A 21,763-nucleotide genomic window follows, 5' to 3' on the forward strand; every position below is an offset into this window, starting at 1 on the left:
ATACTATGTTCTGCTATAGTAGAGGCTAATCAAAATGGATACACACTCATGGATCTAATCTATACATACACACACACAGGCACTGACCAACACACAGCATACACATTTCAAAGGGAACCAGTTCAAAGTGACTGGGGGTCTTGCAGAGTGTTGTATATGTTTCCTATGGAAGAACCATCTGTGTGAGTGTGTCAGTCAGGTTTTGGAGCAGGCTTCACATTACAGAGAGGGCATCAGAGATGAATGCCATCAGAAGGCCTTGGTCTGACTAATGTGATTTGAACCATGCTGATATAGTAGCCAGGTCACCCCATGACACAAGTCATTATTCGACGTCCACCCACGTCTGAGGACGTCAAGCGATTATGTGGAAACCGGCCACGAGGGGCAACAGTGAGCACTGTTCCCTTTTTGTAGATTCCGGTTTTGCTAGGGCATCGTGGACCGGAATGCCGTAAGAATCTGCCTCTTTTTCCAAAGGTTGCAAGTTGAAATCATGCGATAGAAAGTAATTTTCTATTTTAAGCCTATCCAAAACCTTAACCCTTTAACCCTTACCTTAACCATTTGGAGTTAATGCCTAACCTTAAGATTTCAGAGTTAATGCCTAAACTTAATCATGACCTTAACTTAACCTTAAACTTAAAAACTTTGAGAAACATAAATGAACATCTAATTCTGATGTGAAACTGAGAGCTAGTTGGATATACACTGAGTATACAAACATTAAGAACACCTTCTCTGACCAGTTGAATCCAAGTGAAAGCAATGATCCCTTATTGATGTCACTTGTTATTTCCACTCCAATCAGTGTAGATGAAGGGGAAGAAATAGGTAAAAGAAGGATTTTAAAGCCTTGATACAATTGAGACATGGATTGTGTATGTCTGCCATTCAGATGGGCAAGACAAAATATTTAAGTGCCTTTGAACGGCGTATGGTAGTAGGTGCCAGGCACACTGGTTTGTGTCAAGAACTGCAATGTTTCTGGGTTTTTCACACTCAACCTTTTCCCATGTGTATCAAGGACAACTGTGGGAAGCATTGGAGTCAACATGGGCCATCATCCCAGTGGAACGCTTTCGACACCTCCTCCATGCATCGATGCATGGAAGCTGTTCTGAGGGCAATGTTAGGAAGGTATTCCTAATGTTTGGTATAATCAGCGTATGCTACAGACTACCCATACAAGCGGGGCACATGCAAACCTTTGTTGAAGGTTGCAACAGTCATGGTTTGATTCCTGCCTGGCCACATATGATTAAATGTTTATTCTATTTAGATAAAAGAGCCTGGCCTATGAATTCATATTATTATCAAATGGAGAATAATATGTCTCCCACTGAAATACTCCCTGCATCACTCTCATTTCAGTATGTGTCTGTTAGAAAAGGATCTGTAACTGCAAGACAAGACTCAGTAAGCCATGTGCCATCACTCTCCATGAGGTGACAATAGGACCGAGAGAGAGTACATGTACTACACAGAAGGTTGGTGGCACCTTAATTGGGGAGGACGGGTTCGTGGTAATGGCAGGACCGGAAGGAGTGGAATGGTATCAAATATGGTTTCCATGTGTTTCATGCCATTCCATTTGCTTTGTCCCAGCCATTATTATGAGCCGACCTCCCCTCAGCAGCCTCCACTGATGTACTATAGTAGAATATAGTACAGACTTAGATTATTAGCCCTTAGGTGCTGATCTTTAACTGTAAGACCATTGAGTAGAGTGTGTGTGTTTTTAATTTAATTTAATTTTTTTACCTTTATTTAACCAGGCAAGTCAGTTAAGAACACATTCTTATTTTCAATGACGGCCTGGGAACAGTGGGTTAACTGCCTGTTCAGGGGCAGAACAACAGATTTGTACCTTGTCAGCTCGGGGGTTTGAACTCGCAACCTTCCGGTTACTAGTCCAACACTCTAACCCCTAGGCTACGCTGCCGTGTACAGTAAAATGTGGTCAAGTGTTGGCATTTCCTGATGCTATAGCCCTATGAGCAGCATGCCCCTACATTCCAGGAGGAATAGATACGAACAGTGACTAGTACGTATTAGTTAGTTACTAACCTCCAGTAAACTAACGTCACATAATTAGCTCAATGTTTCACACTGTTTATTTAGACTCTCAGATTTTCTATGTAACGGTTTCTTTCCTCTAATCCATCTGTCCTGCTGTTATTATGTTATGTAAGTGACTAGAGACGTTTGGGTGTGCGGTTATGTGTGTGTGCGGTTATGTGAGAGGGAGAGGGAGTGGGAGTGGGAGAGAGAGAAGGGTGGGTCCTTGAGGAAATTATAGATGTTGTAGATAAGGCAGTTAGTTTCCTGTGATGAGTTAAGTCATTGGAGCTAGAGCTGTCTGGCAGAGAGAAGCAGTGACTAAACTAACACATGATGACATGACCAGGGTTATATAGCGGGTCCTTCCTTTGTACTGCTGCAGGTTTGCCTTTCTCCCTGGATCAATTCTTGAAACTGTATTTCCTATTTATATTCACACCATATGCATGCTTTTTAAATTATGTCCATTATCCAGTGAAAGGGCAGGAGTATTTTCTCATGGACCCCTGTGCTGTCTATTTTTCTCTCCTATGGGCGCCCACCCTGAAACACACACCCTGTCAATCTTACTGTGTATGATGTGTGTGTGTCCGTGCCTGTGTGCGTGCATGTGTGTGTATCTGTGCAAATGTGTGATCCGAGAAACAGAGGGGTGTGTGAATATTGAGGGTGACCTTTGATTATTTGAACATATTCTCTCTTTTCTTTCTTTTTCTTGTGTTTCGGTCTGTATGTGATTATGGTTGTATAGAAAACCCATTTCATATTCATCACATAAATCCCTCTCTACATTTGGAGTTGGATTTTGATCTCTCTCCCCCACCCACTCACTTACCCCCTCTCTTTCTTTCTCTGCCATATACTTTCATCCTCCCACAGACGAAACGATTTGGCTGTTTATCAATGTGCATGCATTTTCTGTATTATCTAATGGCCTCTAACGCAACTAGCTCTCACAGTCTCACGTCAGAATTAGACATTTTTCAAACGTCAAATTTTGCAGTTGTTGCAAATGTCACATGTTGAAGTGTTTAATGTTAAGTTTAGGGATAAACTCCTAATGGTTAAGGTAAGGGTTAAGGTTTGGGACTTTCTTTTGCTGGATTCAAACTTGTAACCTTTGGAATCAGAGGCAGACACTTATGCCCAACCCCGTACACAACACCCTAGCATAACTTTTACCTACTTGAAAGTAACAGCACTCACTCTTGCTCCTAGTGGCCGGTTTCCACATCATCTCATGACGTCATCAGACATCGATGGACATCGAATACTGACTTGTATCACGAATGACCTGGCTCCTAACAAAATAGATTTAGTTATTTATTTCATGCTAAGATCCTCTTCATCTTCCTCCTCCTTCTCCACTATTCCATGTGTATTTTCTCTCCATCTAATGTAAGGATCATTTATTAACCACCATCATCACAGTGTGTGTCTGTAGCTTTTGCAGAAACTAAATCCATATGAACCTTCCATAAAGGGTATACAGTCTAAAGGTAGAGCAGCGTTGTTTTAGACCAGAGTATCAGGTTCCATCCATTTACTGGTGCTTTAATAGAGTAGATGTGTATTACTGCTGCTACTTACATTATAACATTATAAAGTCACTGATACGCACAGAGGGTTTCACTGCTGACATTAACACTGTGTACAGTTGAGTCTGTATGAAACACACAGACTCAAACATGCATGCAGACAACACGCGCACAGACTAAACCATCATGCACACAAGCAACACACACAAAAATACACACACCCACATTCCAGGAAAAAGTGCATTGAGGACGTCGTCCCCACAGTGACTGTACGTACATACCCCAACCAGAAGCCATGGATTACAGGCAACATTTGCACTGAGCTAAAGGGTAGAGCTGCCGCTTTCAAGGCGCGGGACTCTAACCCGCTCCTCTGCTACTCTCTGTTTATCATATATGCATTGTCACTTTAACCATATCTACATGTACATACTACCTCAATCAGCTTGACTAACCGGTGCCTGTATATAGCCTTGCTACTGTTATAGCCTTGCTTCTGTATATAGCCTGTCTTTTTACTGTTGTTTTATTTCTTTACTTACCTATTGTTCACCTAATACCTTTTTTGCATTGGTGGTTAGAGCCTGTAAGTAAGCATTTCACTGTAAGGTCTACACCTGTTGTATTCGGCGCATGTGACAAATAAACTTTGTTTTGAAGTATTCAAGTCAGTGGTAAACCCCTACCTGGCATTGATTCTCAGCTTTATAAACTGTCTGATTGTATGTACAACTATACAGGTTATCCTCTTGTGTTGAACATGACTTAAAGGGTAAGGAGCAGAGTTTTACAGTTTGGCCTTAAGCCATGCTAAGAACCCAGCACTGAAAAACATACAAACTACTGCGTTTCATTACAACTCACTGTAACAACTCAACATGCTTCAGAGGGGCCGATATAAACAGGGTCATTCTACTGAATTAACCAGCTTTATTTACTTCAATAACCCAGTGTTTCTCTCCATAGTAATATTGTTTTCACTGGTTTCTTGTAAATATTGAATAAATGTATATATGGGCACTGTGTGTGTGTGCGTGTGCGTGTGCGCGTGTGCGTGTGCGTGTGCGCGTGTGCGTGTGCGTGTGCGTGTGTGTGTGTGTGTGTGTGTGCTTGCTTGCCTGAGTGCATGTGTGAGCATGTGTCATGCTAACTCATCCACCAGACTAAACACCCTCCTCTCTTCAGAACCCTAAATTCCAGGAGCCTGTCACTCGACTTCCTCGATGCGGAACTGGAGAACTACGTTAAATACCAGGTAAACACACACACACACACACACACACACACACACACACACACACACACACACACACACACACACACACACACAGGTGTTAGTTGTGTCCTGTCTCCTACTAAATCTAATTGAGTGTGATTTACACAGTGGCTGGCTGTAAATGAGAGGACATATTTACAGGAGCAGTGACAACCACAACTCTGTCTGTCTCTCTCTCTCCTTTAATATATACGGTTGGAGTGAAGTTCAACGTATACAGTATGTGCTACAATCTCGTTGTTGTTATTCCGCTCTCCTCTCTCTCTCTCTCTCTCTCGCTCTCTGGTGTACAGATGTGCACTGTGTTTTAGATTATACAGAGAATGGTAGAGAGATCAAACCTTGTAACCATTCAGATATCTGACACAGGGTACAGTTGGAGACGAAACATTGTTAGATTTATTTTGTTATTTCTCTCTCTCTCTCTCTGTAGATCAGGAGAATTATGATAGATGGGAACCCAGGTGAAGAGACCATAGAGACTCTGGTTAAAACTCAGGATGAGGTGAGATCAGCACAAATGACAGATCAATATGTTACTAATACTGACTCACTGATGTCATCTCCCAGTGAAAACAGTGAAAGGTTTCCGTGGAAGGGAGTTATATGTTTAGGTTTAGGATTAGGACTGTTTTAAAGCTTCTGTTTGTGTGTGTATGTGTTTTCACGTACATTGTGTGTGTGTGTTTGTGTGCATGTGTGTGCGCTCTCTGACAGAGATACATCGACAGAGGAGTAAGGACGTACACCTGGGCTCAGGTCAATGGAACAGACTATAGGTGAGCAGGAGGACTGACAGATGTTGAATCCAGTTCAGAAACAACCCTTAACCCCATAGCTGTAGCACTAGAAACTAGTGGCCATCTGAAAGCATTGGATAGGTTGCTGTAGTATTACAGTTGTCTTAGATCTCGCATTCATTAATAATATACGTCTGGCCAGTAGGGGGCACTCTATGTCCCTTTCCATCACAGTAAAACAATCACTCAAATGTGTTTATGCAGATTATCAGTGTTCTGTCACCTTCTGGATGAACATGTTTTTCCAAGCATTGCCATCAGTCTGTCAACAGTGACCATACCTTTATTTCCCCAGCTTGGCCCTAGTCCTGCCAATGTACAGTGAACACTACATAGAGGCCAAACTGGGAGACACCATCAGACAGGCTATGGGTGAGTACACACACATAAACACACACACACTTCAGCACAAACAAAACCTTCTTCAACGACTCTGCTCTCAGATCAGCGAGTTTTGCCGATGTCCCTTGTTTATAGAGTGCTTTTGGAACTTCTGTGAGTAATGTTTACTGTTCATTTTTATTGTTTATTTCACTTTTGTATATTATCTACTTCACTTGCTTTGGCAATGTTAACATATGTTTCCCATGCCAATAAAGCCCCTTGAATTGAATTGAAATGAGTGGCCCTCTAGACCAGTCTCCAGTCCTGCTACTCATAGACTTAACCACACATACTTTGATCCTCCCTTTGTCTCTCTCTTTGTCTCGCTCTCTCCTTCCATCCTACCATCCCGCTCTACCTCTCCTGCTCCTCCCTCCCTGTCTCCCAACCCTTTCCCACTTCCTTTGTTCCCTCTCTCACTCTCTACCTTCATCCTTTCCATTACTCTTTCCTCTGTTCCCTCTCTTGGAATCTGAGGGCAGAGGGGACATATTACCCTCTACAAAGCTTGACTCTGCTCCAGGGCTTTCCTCTGGACTGTAAATCTGTCTGTACCTCTTTCTCTACCCAGACCTGGTTTATAGCTGCTCATATCGGCTTTATCACATGGACCATGTACCTCTGATGTACAACATAAATCCACCTCTACATCCAACTCTCTGTTGACTTTAATGTTCCCCTCCTGTCTTCTCTCTATCTGCTCCTTTATTGGATCCATACAGCCCCATGGGGCAAGTACTCAGTGTATTCTCTGGTGTATCTCACTTTTCATTATCTCTCCTCCAGTCTCTGCATGGTCATGTGTCTGTGTTTGCTTGATGAAGTATATTGATTCAGAGGGAAACAAGAGGAAGTGAAAAGAGTCTAAGACAGGAAAATGAATGACTAATCTACGGTGATAGGGAGTAATAGAAAGAGCAGTTAAGGTCCATGTGATCCCTGTCCTGCCAAGTCCTTAGAGGAGATGCCCCATATCTACCTGTCATGTTTAACATGCTATTGAAATGATTTATTTTGTTATTTGATTTAACCAGGCAAGACAGTTAAGAACAAATTGTTATTTACAATGACGGCCTACCCTAACAAGGACAACGCTGAGCCAATTTTGCGCCGCCTTATGGGACTCCCAATCACCGCCGGTTGTGACAGCCTGGACATCCTGGAATCAAATCAGGGTCTGTCGTGATGCCTCTAACACTGAGATGCAGTGCCTTAGACCGCTGCGCCACTCGGGAGCCCATAAGAAATTCCTTGATTATGGACCAGATACTCATGAACCTTTTGATACTGAACCATCAGTAAACGATTTCACAGACTCCTGACATGACTGTATCGAGTTTAATGGAATTGTTTCTCATGATGTCTTCTTTTAAAAGATGGGGTGATGAACATTGATGTCTTTACGAGTGTAGAAACTATAGAGCAAAGTAAAATCCCAAGCCAAGGATTGTCACATATGAAATGATAGGAGAGACAAACACTGTGCTGGAGTAACTGTGGATGTCTGTGAACAAACTATGCTTTATTGCGTGTCTCTGCATGGTAGCACCTCACAGTTTTGATAGTGCTGTTGTTTTAAATCAGTTTTCCTTCCTTTTCTAGACTTTTTAATTGGTGTAATATCAATTTGGCAAGACATCTGAAATCCCAATGGTTCTGTTTTCTCTCTATCTACCTACCCATCTCTCTTTCTCTCTCTCTGGGGTCACTACAGGGCAGAAGGGCAAGTATTCCTCTTCCCCTCTTCTGTTTGTTCGATCACTTCAGTCTCACTCCACACCTTCTCTAACTCTCCACACCACACCACACTTCATCTCTGTCAAAAACTGTGTGCGTGTGTGTGACACACATTGACTTGTCACCACTGTAACCAGTCTGTGGTTGAGATGAAAATATTTGGCATGGGCCATCACATCCTCAACAAGTTCTACAGCTGCACCATCGAGAGCATCTTCACTGGCTGCATCACCGCTTTGTATGGCAACTGATTGGCATCTGACTGCAAGGCGCTACAGAAGGTAGTGCATGGGCCGATCTCCCTGCCATCCAGAACCTCTATACCAGGCGGTGTCAGAGGAAGGCCCAAGCGGTACCAATGCACTCAGTTGACCAACAGGACCCTGAAAATCCACAGGACATCTAAACAAGACCGTTAATAGCTAATCAAATGGCTACCCTGACTACCTGCATTAACCCTTTTTTGCACCAACTCTCTTGAACTGACTCTATGCACAAGCACTGGACTCTACCCACACACTCACACATACTTACACTGACTCCCCAACACACATATACACACACCCACACACACACACACTACATACGCCCACACACCCTTACATCATGCATATGCATACAGACACCAGACACACACACAACATACGCCCACACACCCTTTCATCATGCATATGCATACAGACACCACACACACACACACACACTACATACGCCCACACACCCTTACATCATGCATATGCATACAGACACCACACACACACACACAATACATACAGTGCATTTGGAAAGTATTCAGACCACTTTTTCCACATTTTGTTACATTACAGCCTTATTCTAAAACTGATCATTGTTGTTTGAACTCATCAATCTACCCACAATAGCCCATAATGACAAGGCAAAAACAGGTTTTTAGAATAAATCAATTGAAATGTATATAGAAAAAATTGAAATATCACATTTACACCAATATTCAGACCTTTTACTCAGTACTTTGTTGAAGCACCTTTGGCAGCGATTCTTGGGTTTGACACTATAAGCTTGGCACACCTGTATTCTGGGATTTTCTCCCATTCTTCTCTGCAGATCCTCAAGCTCTGTCGAGTTGGATGGGGAGCGCCGCTTCACAGCTATTTTCAGGTCTCCAGAGATGTTTGATCAGGTTCAAATCCAGAATCTGCCTGGGCCTCTCAAGGACCAGAGAATTTTGTTTCTCTCCTTTAGGTGCCTTTTGACAAACTCCAAGTGGGCTGTCATGTGTCTTTTACTGAGGAGTGGCTTCCATCTGGCCACTCTACCATAAAAGCCTGATTGGTGAAGTGCTGCAGAGATTGCCTTTCTGGAAGGTTCTCCCATCTCTACAGTGGCCATCGGGTTCTTGGTCACCTCCCTGATCAAGGCCCTTCTCCCCCGATTGTTCAGTTTGGCCGGACGGCCAGATCTAGGAAGAAACTTCCAAACTTCATCCATTTGGAGGCCAGATGGAGGCCACTGCGTTCTTGGGGACCTTCAATAATGCAGACATTTTTTGGTACCCTTCCCCAGATCTGTGCCTCAACACAATTCTCTCTCGGCATTCAGTCTATGACAATTCCTTCAACCTCATGGCTTGCTTTTTTACTCTGACACTGTCAACTGTGAGACTTTATATCGACAGGTTCGTGCCTTTCCAAATCATGTCCAATCAATTGAATTTACCACAGGTGGACTCCAATTGAGTTATAGAAACATCTCAAGGATGATCAATGGTAACAGGATGCACCTGAGCTCAATCTCGAGTCTCATAGCGAAGGGTCTGAATACTTATGTAAATTAGGTATTTCTATTAGTATTTTTTTTATACATTTAAAATATTTTCTAAAAACCTGTTTTTGCTTTGTGATTATGGTGTATTGTGTGTAGATTGATGAGGAAGCATGTTTATTTTTCCCATTTTAGAATAAGGCTGGAACGTATCTAAATGTGGAAAAAGTGAAGGGGTCTGAATACTTTCCGAATGCACTGTACACTACTGATACTGTCTATCTATCCTGTTGCCTATTTTATACCTACCTACAGTATATGTACAGTACATAGATGCATCAATTACTTCGCTCCCCTGCATATCGACTCAGTACTGGTACTCCCTGTATATAGCATGTTATTTTGTGCTCCCTGTATATAGCCATGTTATTCTTTATTCACTGTGTATGTATTCCTTGTGTCACTATTTAAGCATGTGACATACTATTTTATGTGATTTGATTTTATGAACCAGTATCTGTTGGTTGTCAGTGATTTTAAGGATTGCCTTGTTCTAGGAAAGGCCTGACTGAGACAGTCAGCAAAGTCTACTGTCCTATCAGCTGTGAAAAGTCATGCTGACAGACTAGTGGTAATACCAAGCTTAAAAGATGAAGTTTAGCTCCATAATCACTGTCTCTCTTTCTGTCATTTCTTGTTACACTCGTTCATCTTTTTTTCCAGTTCTTTCTTTTCATAATGATCAGTCTATGTACTGTGTAGGCCATGTGTCCTCCACAGTGTGTGTAAGGTTCTAAGGATGTCTGTCTATTCTCTTCAGCCATGGACACTCTGCAGGTGGAGAGGTTTGATGAGTTGGGACATACCTTCATTGCCCCCAGGTGACTGGCTACAGCAGCATATATGAATCTCCTCCACCTCAGATCATATACAACCATCGATACTCCTGTAGTTTACTTACAGACAAGAGTAGCTAGTTAATCCACAGTTTATGCCAGCATTGAGGAGCACTGAATAGCATTGAGGACAAGTTATAAAAGGGGTTGAGTATGATGTTGTGCAGATGTTGAGTTAGGTTTGAGACGACTGTAATGTATCTAATGTGTCATATTGAAATAGGGAGTACTGCAAAGGCCTGAAGGACAAGGACAACAACACCCAGTTCCTCCTGGACTTCAACCAGTTCATTGACAGGAACACAGTGGAAGAGCCATGTAAGTTGCCATGCCTGTCCCACGCACGCACACACACACACACACACACACACACACACAGATGGAATTCCTCTGCACACACATAGATGGAATTCCTCTGCACGCACGCACACACACACACACACACACACACACAGATGGAATTCCTCTGCACACACATAGATGGAATTCCTCTGCACGCACACACACACACACAGATGGAATTCCTCTGCACACACACACACACACAGATGGAATTCCTCTGCCTGTTTTGTTCGATAGCCAGTCAAGGTTAAAGAAAGAGTAGCTTTAGATCAATACAGTCATTAAGAGGCAGTATGCCCAGCCAGGAGGGAGTGGTTAGTGGGGTGAGTCAGGCTGGTTTCCCGCCACTGTGATATCATGGTGTTCCATAGCCCTGTGACGGTCAGAGGGTGGCATCAGCCTGATCGAAAGAGGTATAGGCGTTTGATTAGTCTAGTCTGGCCAGGGGGTGATATCATCCTGATCGACTGAATTTCCTAGAACCTGATGTTGTCATGCTTCTATGTGACTCAAAACCTCTATAGTGGTCATCATCTAATGGGTATCAGCTACTGTAGATCCTACCATCTTCCTCATCGTCAGCTAATGGAGCTCAATGTCCTCGGTGTTGTCTAATCAAGGTCAAGCTATCTTCCCCTATGTGTCAAATTTGCAGTTTGCCATGGGGTCTACTGTGGATGGTACTTCAGCAACAATGTCTTCCTCTCTAGGTAATATGGCTCTGGTCAGTAGGCTGCTGTTGGATGCTGGGTTGACGGCTGATCTGGTCAAACTGTGGAAGGAGCAGACATTGTGAGTGACACACACACACACTTCCTGTCATCACTGCATTGCATTACAGTGATCATGTAAACATTGAGTCAGTTAAGTGAGTCATATAGAAAGTCAGGCTATTCCCTGTTTTATTGATGTCTTGTTGGAGAAACACAAAGCAGCTAATACTGCTACAGTCTAATGTATAGGTCTGTTGCTCTGAGAGTCTTCGCCTTGTTTTGCCAATAAAACATGATGAAAGAAAGACCCAGGACCAGCCATGCCAATAATTAGTGTGTTCTGAAGACACCCCAGTAATTACAGTTAAAGTCAGAAGTTTACATACACTTAGGTTGGAGTCATTAAAACTAGTTTTTCAACAACTCCACAAATTTCTTGTTCACCAACTTTTGTTTTGGCTATCTACTTTGTGCATGACATAAGTAATTTTTCCAACAGTTGTTTTTTCACTTATAATTCACTGTATCACAATTCCAGTTGGTAAGAAGTTTACATACACTTAAGTTGACTGTGCCTTTAAACAGCTTGGAAAATTCCAGAATATGATGTCATGGCTTTAGAAGCTCCTGATAGGCTAATTGACATAATTTGAGTCAATTGGAGGTGTACCTGTGGATGTATTTCAAACTCAGTGCCTCTTTGCTTGACATCATGGAAAGAAATCAGCCAAGACCTCCACAAAATTGTAGACCTCCACAAGTCTGGTTCATCCTTGAGAGCAATTTCCAAACGCCTGAAGGTACCACGCTCATCTGTACAAACAATAGTATGCAAGTATAAACACCATGGGACCATGCAGCCGTCATACCGCTCAGGATGGAGACGCGTTCTGTCTCCTAGAGATTACTTTGGTGTAAAAAGTGCAAATCAATCCCAGAACAACAGCAAAGGACCTTGTGAAGATATTGGAGGAAACAGGTACAAATGTATCTATATCCCCAGTAAAACGAGTCCTATATCGACATAACCTGAAAGGCCGCTCAGCAAGGAAGAAGCCACTGCTCCAAAACCGCCATAAAAAAGCCAGTCTACGGTTTGCAACTGCACATGGGGACAAAGATCATATTTTTGGGAGAAATGTCTTCTGGTCTGATGAAACAAAAATAGAACTGTTTGGCCATAATGACCATTGTTATGTTTGTAGGAATAAGGAGGAGGCTTGCAAGCCGAAGAACACCATCCCAACTGTGAAGCACGGGTGTGGCTGCTTCATGTTGTGGGAGTGCTTTGATGCAAGAGGGACTAGTGCACTTCACAAAATAGATGGCATGAGGGAGGAATATTATGTGGATATATTAAGCAACGTCTCAAGACATCAGTCAGGAAGCTAAAGCTTGGTTGCAAATGGGTCTTCCAAATGAACAATGACCACAAGCATACTTCCAAAGTTATGGCAAAATGGCTTGAGGGCAACACATCAAATCAAATCAAATCAAATTTATTTATATAGCCCTTCGTACATCAGCTGATATCTCAAAGTGCTGTACAGAAACCCAGCCTAAAACCCCAAACAGCAAGCAATGCAGGTGTAGAAGCACGGTGGCTAGGAAAAACTCCCTAGAAAGGCCAATACCTAGGAAGAAACCTAGAGAGGAACCAGGCTATGTGGGGTGGCCAGTCCTCTTCTGGCTGTGCCGGGTGGAGATTATAACAGAACATGGCCAAGATGTTCAATGTTCATAAATGACCAGCATGGTCGAATAATAATAAGGCAGAACAGTTGAAACTAGAGCAGCAGCACAGTCAGGTGGAAGTTGAAACTGGAGCAGCAGCATGGCCAGGTAGACTGGGGACAGCAAGGAGTCATCATGTCAGGTAGTCCTGGGGCATGGTCCTAGGGCTCAGGTCAGTTGAAACTGGAACAGCAGCATGGCCAGGTGGACTGGGGACAGCAAGGAGTCATCATGTCAGTAGTCCTGGGGCATGGTCCTAGGGCTCAGCTCCTCCGAGAGAGAGAAAGAAAGAGAGAAGGAGAGAATTAGAGAACGCACACTTAGATTCACACAGGACACCGAATAGGACAGGAGAAGTACTCCAGATATAACAAACTGACCCCAGCCCCCCGACACATAAACTACTGCAGCATAAATACTGGAGGCTGAGACAGGAGGGGTCAGGAGACACTGTGGCCCCATCCGAGGACACCCCCGGACAGGGCCAAACAGGAAGGATATAACCCCACCCACTTTGCCAAAGCACAGCCCCCACACCACTAGAGGTATTGGAGTGGCCATCACAAAGCCCTGACCTCATCCTAGAGACAATTTGTGGGCAGAACTGAAAAAGTGTGTGTGAGCAAGGAGGTCTACAAACCTGACTCAGTTACACCAGCTCTGTCAGGGGGAATGGGCCAAAATTCACCCAACTTATTGTGGGAAGATGGTGGAAGGCTACCCAAAACGTTTGACCCAGGTTAAACAAATTAAAGGCAATGCTAGCTAATTCTAATCAAGTGTATGTAAACTTCTGACCCACTGGGAATGTGAAGAAAGAAATTAAAGCTGAAATATATAAATTGTCTTAACTATTATTCTGACATTTCACATTCTTAAAATAAAGTGGTGATCCTAACTGACCTAAAACAGAATTTTTACTAGGATTAAATGTCAGGAATTGTGAAAAACTGAGTTTAAATGTATTTGGTTAAAGTGTATGTAAGCTTCCGACTTCAACTGTATATTGAACATATATTGATGCATTCATTATACCATAGACACATGTTTGTCCATTATAATCCACACACACTCAAACAAACCAAATCAATTTACTGAACAAACAACTCTATTCAGAATTAGGACATCATGAGAAGTGACTCTCCGGAAATATAGCAATCTGTTTTTAAAGTTTCTGGACACAGAGGAACAGAAAGAACACGCTCGCTCACTCTCTCACTCAGTTCATGCCTCTTTCTGAATTGTCTCGATGGTCCCTTAGCCTCTTTTGTTGAACTGTGATTGGTTTCTGTGTGTTCTTTCGGTTCTCAGGCATGGAGTCCTGGCCAGGATTGTAGCCACTGACGGAGGGATCACTAGAGTCTATCCCAGAAGGTACGCTCAGATTTCTCCTTCTCAGTCCTACACTATTAGTTAGTTAGCCTCATGCTCCCATACTATACTGTATGTGCCTTGGCCAACTCCTATTGTATAAAGCCATGAAAACTAACAAATACACTGGCACGATTCGTTGTTATGTAGCAACATTTGAAATTGTTAATTTTTTTAACGTTGGATAAAAGTAGAGACTCAGAGATAGAAAATGTTATATAATACACTACTTTCTTTATAAACCAGACTTTTGAGAAAATATCCCTTGAATGTTTTCTTACACCTACTGGAGAGCTCTTCTTTGTCTACACCCAGTCGACAACTTGTCATTGTCATTATGAAAAAGTATAAACACAAAAACAACAGGCTGCATGAGTAGCCTGGTGGTCCAAAATAGCACAATTGGTGTATTAGTATATGTCAATCTAGCAAACCAGGCAACTAACAGCAACTTTATAAACAATGTTTTGGTTCGTTTATAGCTTGTTAGCTAGCTAGCTAACGTTAAGTGATCTGGCTGGCCAGTTCAGATAATGACCATATCAGAGTGTGACGAAATAAAAGCAGGGCATTCTACCAGAGACTTTCAGAACTTGGACACGGTCTCTTTGGCCTAACGTTGTATCCTGATTCGACTTTGTTGCAGGTCATGTTGTTCATCACATTACTGTCTCTGGTAAACACACGCTATATCAAATCAAATCTATGTTTATTTGTCACATGCACAGGATACAGAAGGTGTAAACAGTACAGTGAAATGGTTACTTAGTGGAGTCTTTTGTTCTGACATGTAGCTACCTAGCGAACCTAACAATGAACCATAATCTCAACTCATAACATTGCTACCATGCATAAATCTGCAGTTATGCAAATGGTTCTGAGATACGAATAATATTACTACACAGATCTTACACGTAACGCCGGCTAGCGAGCCAGCCAGCTAACATTAGCTAGCTAGCTAACAGTACACTTTAACGTACAATGAAAAATACTATCTGAAAAAAATATATAATGTAGCTAGCTAGACTCTCTTACCTGTGTACATGGATGAACGCTTCTCCCTCTCTGTCAAGGATGCCATGGTTTCCCTTAGTTTGAAGATGTAATCTGGAGACAGGTGTTTTATAAATCAAATCAAATTTTATTTGTCACATGTGCAGAATACAACAGGTGTAGACATTACATTGAAATGCTTACTTACAAGCCCTTAACCAACAATGCAGGTCTGAGAAAATACACAAAAAAAGTCAAAGATAAGAATAACAAATAATTAAAGAGCAGCAGTAAATAACAATAGCGGGGCTATGTACAGTGGGTACCGGTTCAAGGGTTACCGGTAAAAAGTCAATGTCAATGTGCGGGGCCACCGGTGTCTAGGTAATGTAGGTAGCGTTATTAAAGTGACTATGCAAAGATAACAACAGCGAGTAGCAGCAGCGTTCCAGAGGGGGAGGGGGGGGGTGCAAATAGTCTGGGTAGTCATTTGATTAGCTGTTCAGGAGTCTTATGGCTTGGGGGTTGAAGCTATTTAGGAGCCTCTTGGAACGAGACTTGTCGCTCCGGTACCGCTTGTTGTGCGGTAAAAGAGCAAACATGCTATGACTAGGGTGGCTGGAGTCTTTGACAATTTTTAGGGCCTTCCTCTGACACCGCCTGGTATAGGTCCTGGATGGCATGAAGCTTAGCCCCGGTGATGTACTGGGTCATACGCAATACCCTTCTGTAGTGCCTTGCGGTCGGAGGCCCATACCCATACCAGGCAGTGATGCAACCCGTCAGAATGCTCTCGATGGTGCAGCTGTAAATCCGTTTGAGGATCTGAGGACCCATGCCAAATCTTTTCAGTCTCCTGAAGGGGAATTGCTTTTGTCGTGCCCTCTTCATGACTGTCTTGGTGTGCTTGGACCATGTTAGTTTGTTGGTGCTGTGGACGCCAAGGAACTTGAAGCTCTCAACCTGCTCACTACAGCCCCATCGATGAGAATGGGGGTGTGCTCTGTCCTCCTTTTCCTTTAGTCCACAATCATCTCTTTTGTCTTGATCACGTTGAGGGAGAGGTTGTTGTCCTTGCACCACACGGTCAGGTCTCTGACCTCCTCCCTGTCTCATCATTGTCGGTGATCAGGCCTACCACTGTTGTCATAAGCAAACTTAGTGATGGTGTTGGAGTTGTGTCTGGCAGTGCAGTCATTAGTGAACAGGGAGTACAAAAGGGGGCTGAGCACGTTCCCCTGAGGGGCCCCCGTGTTGAGGATCAGTGTGGCGGATAAGTTGTTACCTACCCTTACCACCTGGGGGGCGGCCTGTAGTCAATGAATAGCATTCTCACGTAGGTGTTCCTTTTGTCCAGGCGTGAAAGGACAGTGTGGAATGCAATAGAGATTGCATCATCTGGCCCTGAGGCCTTGGGAAAGTTTACCTGTTTGAAAGTCTTATTCACATTGGCAGCGGAGAGTGTGATCACACAGTCGTCTTGAACAGCTGATGCTCTCATCCATGTTTCAGTGTTACTTGCCTCGACGCGAACATAGAAGTTATTTAGCTCGTGTGGTAGGCTTGTGTCACTGGGCAGCTCTCGGCTGTGCTTCTCTTTGTAGTCTGTCATAGTTTGCAAGCCCTGCCACATCCGACGAGCGTCTGAGCCAGTGCATTACGATTCAACGCAGTGTAGTACGATTCAACGAACAACGCAAAATAGCATGGTTCATTGAGAGCCAATGAGACGGCAGCCCTCCCCTCCGGTGCCATCTTGATCCTTTACAACAGCCTTCTGTGTGTTCTATTTTCAACTCCCTCTACATATTTGCAATCAAATGCCAGAATTTTCTCCATCTCCTTAGCTATCATACTCTGCTTCCACCGGGCACACTCCAATGATTTCAAAACTCTGTCCTTCAGAAAGTGGAGCGTAACATTTTTGATTTTTTTTGTGATATCTTTCCATTAATATGGGTTAGAAAGGATTACCTACACATACTGAGCATGTTATAGACAGAAGCGTGCTACATCGCCGACCAATCCGAACTTATCTCTCGGCACATCCAGCCCATCCATTATCTCAGCCAATCATGACTAGCGGGAACGTTCTTGTCTTTTCCTGTGGCTAAACCAACTATGCTCGTAATTGTTTTATATTTTTTGTATTTACAGTTGGCATACAAGCTTGTTACATTTTCCAGAATGCATTTCTAACGAAAAAATGCATTTTGATCAAAAATCTGTGTTTAAAATGCCTCTCTGTGAAGTAGCGATGCACGGCATACGCCTAGTTTCCTGAAACGAGTCACAGATAGGAGTTGGCTAAAGCACAAAGCCATTTTAAAGGTTACAGTGTTTTGGATATGGTGGATATGATACTGTTTTACTCCCCAACTTGTTCAGCTGGCTCTGTTCACATTGCATGGACAGTTAGTCCTCCTAAATCACCAGAACATGATTCCCATCCACACATACACTGGAGACATACTCAGTAAATATGGACTCTCTCTTCCCCCCCCCCCCCCCCCCCCCCCCTCTCTCTTTCTTTCTCTCTGCCTTGGTGATTGTTAGAGTACAGCAGTTAATCACAGAAAAAAACATTGAAATATTTTCATATAAAACATACATCTTTTTTTCTTTATCTCTGGGCCAATTCTATTCCATTTTCCCCATGTGCTTTGGGTGTGACTGTTATATTTATCAAAGTTTGGCCTCACATTTGAATAAATCTTTCAGACATCTGTATCTTAAAACGTTCTGTATGTGTGCACGTGCGTGTGTGTTTCAGTGCTGGGGAGGAGTGGACAGAGAATACCGAGACCTATGACTCAAGTTTCTACAAGAGGACTCTGGATAACGACATCTATATTTTCACTGCTCCATATTTCAACAGTATGTTAACACACACACACACACACACACACACACACACACACACACACACACACACACACACTGATCCTCTCTTCAGTGTGGTCTTCCAGCAAATCCGGGATAGCCTTTCTCCACTGGACATGATAAGAGATGAGAGGCCTTCTAGTCCTCCTCTATCTTTACTTCCTTTCTATGCTGCTCCCTCTCATCTCTCTATCTACCCCCCCTCTTCTGTCCCACCCCTTTCTCTTCCATCTCTCTCTCTCTACCCCCCTCTTCTGTCCCACCCCTGTCTCTTCCCTCATCTCTCTATCTACCCCCCTCTTCTGTCCCACCCCTGTCTCTTCCCTCATCTCTCTATCTACCCCCCTCTTCTGTCCCACCCCTGTCTCTTCCCTCATCTCTCTATCTACCCCCTCTTCTGTCCCACCCCTTTCTCTTCCATCTCTCTATCTACCCCCCTCTTCTGTCCCACCCCTGTCTCTTCCATCTCTCTATCTACCCCCCTCTTCTGTCCCACCCCTGTCTCTTCCATCTCTCTATCTACCCCCCTCTTCTGTCCCACCCCTGTCTCTTCCCTCATCTCTCTATCTACCCCCCTCTTCTGTCCCACCCCTGTCTCTTCCCTCATCTCTCTATCTACCCCCCTCTTCTGTCCCACCCCTGTCTCTTCCCTCATCTCTCTATCTACCCCCCTCTTCTGTCCCACCCCTGTCTCTTCCCTCATCTCTCTATCTACCCCCCTCTTCTGTCCCACCCCTGTCTCTTCCCTCATCTCTCTATCTACCCCCCTCTTCTGTCCCACCCCTGTCTCTTCCCTCATCTCTCTATCTACCCCCCTCTTCTGTCCCACCCCTGTCTCTTCCCTCATCTCTCTATCTACCCCCCTCTTCTGTCCCACCCCTGTCTCTTCCCTCATCTCTCTATCTACCCCCTCTTCTGTCCCACCCCTTTCTCTTCCATCTCTCTCTCTCTCTACCCCCCTCTTCTGTCCCACCCCTGTCTCTTCCCTCATCTCTCTATCTACCCCCCTCTTCTGTCCCACCCCTTTCTCTTCCATCTCTCTATCTACCCCCCTCTTCTGTCCCACCCCTGTCTCTTCCATCTCTCTATCTACCCCCCTCTTCTGTCCCACCCCTGTCTCTTCCCTCATCTCTCTATCTACCCCCCTCTTCTGTCCCACCCCTGTCTCTTCCCTCATCTCTCTATCTACCCCCCTCTTCTGTCCCACCCCTGTCTCTTCCCTCATCTCTCTATCTACCCCCTCTTCTGTCCCACCCCTTTCTCTTCCATCTCTCTATCTACCCCCCTCTTCTGTCCCACCCATGTCTCTTCCATCTCTCTATCTACCCCCCTCTTCTGTCCCACCCCTGTCTCTTCCATCTCTCTATCTACCCCCCTCTTCTGTCCCACCCCTGTCTCTTCCCTCATCTCTCTATCTACCCCCCTCTTCTGTCCCACCCCTGTCTCTTCCCTCATCTCTCTATCTACCCCCCTCTTCTGTCCCACCCCTGTCTCTTCCCTCATCTCTCTATCTACCCCCCTCTTCTGTCCCACCCCTGTCTCTTCCCTCATCTCTCTATCTACCCCCCTCTTCTGTCCCACCCCTGTCTCTTCCCTCATCTCTCTATCTACCCCCCTCTTCTGTCCCACCCCTGTCTCTTCCATCTCTCTATCTACCCCCCTCTTCTGTCCCACCCCTGTCTCTTCCCTCATCTCTCTATCTACCCCCTCTTCTGTCCCACCCCTGTCTCTTCCCTCATCTCTCTATCTACCCCCTCTTCTGTCCCACCCCTTTCTCTTCCATCTCTCTCTCTCTCTACCCCCCTCTTCTGTCCCACCCCTGTCTCTTCCCTCATTTCTCTATCTACCCCCCTCTTCTGTCCCACCCCTTTCTCTTCCATCTCTCTATCTACCCCCCTCTTCTGTCCCACCCCTGTCTCTTCCATCTCTCTATCTACCCCCCTCTTCTGTCCCACCCCTGTCTCTTCCATCTCTCTATCTACCCCCCTCTTCTGTCCCACCCCTGTCTCTTCCCTCATCTCTCTATCTACCCCCCTCTTCTGTCCCACCCCTGTCTCTTCCCTCATCTCTCTATCTACCCCCCTCTTCTGTCCCACCCCTGTCTCTTCCCTCATCTCTCTATCTACCCCCCTCTTCTGTCCCACCCCTGTCTCTTCCATCTCTCTATCTACCCCCCTCTTCTGTCCCACCCCTGTCTCTTCCCTCTCTCTATCTACCCCCCTCTTCTGTCCCACCCCTGTCTCTTCCCTCATCTCTCTATCTACCCCCCTCTTCTGTCCCACCCCTGTCTCTTCCCTCATCTCTCTATCTACCCCCCTCTTCTGTCCCACCCCTGTCTCTTCCCTCATCTCTCTATCTACCCCCCTCTTCTGTCCCACCCCTGTCTCTTCCCTCATCTCTCTATCTACCCCCCTCTTCTGTCCCACCCCTGTCTCTTCCCTCATCTCTCTATCTACCCCCCTCTTCTGTCCCAACCCTGTCTCTTCCCTCATCTCTCTATCTACCCCCCTCTTCTGTCCCACCCCTGTCTCTTCCCTCATCTCTCTATCTACCCCTCCTCTTCTGTCCCACCCCTGTCTCTTCCCTCATCTCTCTATCTACCCCCCTCTTCTGTCCCACCCCTGTCTCTTCCCTCATCTCTCTATCTACCCCCCTCTTCTGTCCCACCCGTCTCTTCCCTCATCTCTCTATCTACCCCCCTCTTCTGTCCCACCCCTGTCTCTTCCCTCATCTCTCTATCTACCCCCCTCTTCTGTCCCACCCCTGTCTCTTTCCTCATCTCTCTATCTACCCCCCTCTTCTGTCCCACCCCTGTCTCTTCCCTCATCTCTCTATCTACCCCCCTCTTCTGTCCCACCCCTGTCTCTTCCCTCATCTCTCTATCTACCCCCCTCTTCTGTCCTACCCCTGTCTCTTCCCTCATCTCTCTATCTACCCCCCTCTTCTGTCCCACCCCTGTCTCTTCCATCTCTCTCTCTCTACTCACTATTTTAACTTATCTAATGCTCTCTGCTACTTTCCACTCACCTTCTCTATATGTCCCTGTGGTATTGCAGCAATCTACAGATGAAGTCGGAAGTTTACATACACCTTATCCAAATACATTACATTCAGTTTTTCACAATTCCTAACATTTAATCCTAGTAAAAATGCACTGTATTAGGACAGTTAGGATCACCATTTAATTTTAAGAAAGTGAAATGTCAGAATAATAGCAGAGAGAATGTATTTATTTCAGCTTTTATTTCTTTCATCACATTCCCAGTGGGTCAGAAGTTTACATACATTCAAT

At 44.5% G+C, this 21,763-nt stretch overlaps 1 pseudogene; it reads left to right on the forward strand.

Moving 5' to 3' along the window:
• Window positions 1-21,763, forward strand: part of LOC109888855 (voltage-dependent calcium channel subunit alpha-2/delta-1-like) — a 101,547-nt pseudogene that overhangs the window by 57,439 nt on the left and 22,345 nt on the right.

This window comes from Oncorhynchus kisutch, linkage group LG4, assembly GCF_002021735.2.
Source record: "Oncorhynchus kisutch isolate 150728-3 linkage group LG4, Okis_V2, whole genome shotgun sequence".
Classification (NCBI taxonomy): Eukaryota; Metazoa; Chordata; class Actinopteri; order Salmoniformes; family Salmonidae; genus Oncorhynchus; species Oncorhynchus kisutch.